This window comes from Morone saxatilis, unplaced genomic scaffold, assembly GCF_004916995.1.
Source record: "Morone saxatilis isolate NCDOM2014 unplaced genomic scaffold, NCSU_SB_2.0 Contig15, whole genome shotgun sequence".
NCBI classification, from domain to species: Eukaryota; Metazoa; Chordata; class Actinopteri; family Moronidae; genus Morone; species Morone saxatilis.
In genome coordinates, this window is record NW_023339707.1 from 707,539 (window position 1) to 708,701 (window position 1,163).

Consider the following 1,163-nt stretch of genomic DNA (forward strand, 5'->3'; position numbering starts at 1 on the left):
CATTTCCTCATGTTGGGGTACTTTTCCTCTGTGAGTAAGTTCCAAAACTGTCTATGAGCCCTGGACTTGAGCTCAATGTTAGCTTGTAGTCTCCAGACGAGTTAAAAAAGGGTAAAACAGTATTGCAATTTTTGATGCAAGTAAATCAACCTCAGCATCTTCCCGAAAAGGGTAGCATATGAATGTAGCGACTGGCTCCAATAAAGTAAAGTCTTGAAACCGTTTCTTAAAGTCTGACAGAAGGTTTTCAATCTGCTCTGTGTAGCGTCCACTGTCAAGTTGCGCACAGGCCTGCCCTTGCCTCTCCAGTTCTGATACGAGGTTCTGGAAGTTTGCCAAATCATGACACTGCAGCTTTGAGCCCAGATGTTGCATTTTTCATTTGAACATATTATTGACCACTGTTTTGTCTTTCTTTGAAGCTCAACATTATGGTCATTCAACATGTTGGTCACATCGGTTAAAAATGCTAAGTCAAGTAGCCACTGATCGTCATTTAGTCGTTTGTATTCTGCATGTTTAGATACAAGGAGAAACTCTTTAATCTCCGGACAGAGCTCTCGAAATCTTTTCAGGAATTTCCCTCGACTAAGCCATCTTACATCAGTGTGTAGCAACAATTCAGTGTGGTCGCAGTCCGCCTTCTCCAGATGCACACGGAACAGCCGTCTTTCAAGAGATCTGGCGCGAATAGAACAGGCGATCTTTGTTGCCACATCCATTATCTCTTTCATGTTGAGAATTTTTGCGCATAACGCTTGTTGGTGTATTATGCAGTGGTAATTGAGGAAGTCAGGGAAGCCATCATCCTCCCTGCACTTGGCAATAAATCCATTTGAGTGGCCAACCATCGCGGGTGCACCATCCGTGGTGATGGACACCAATTTCCACACGGGGAGCTGAGTTTTCTCGATAAAGTTTTTAAAAGACGGAAAAATGTCCTCACCCCGCGTGTGTTCTTTCATGGGCAATACTGTTAAAAGCTCCTCTTCTGCAATCATATCGGTAAACACCATATCAATAAAAATGCAGAACTGGGCTGTGTCACTCACATCTGTAGACTCATCCAATTGCAGTGAGAAACTCTCGCAGTCCGCTATATCCCTCCAAAGTTTCTGGGTCACATCCTCGGCCATTGGTTCACAGCGACGTGTAACTGTACT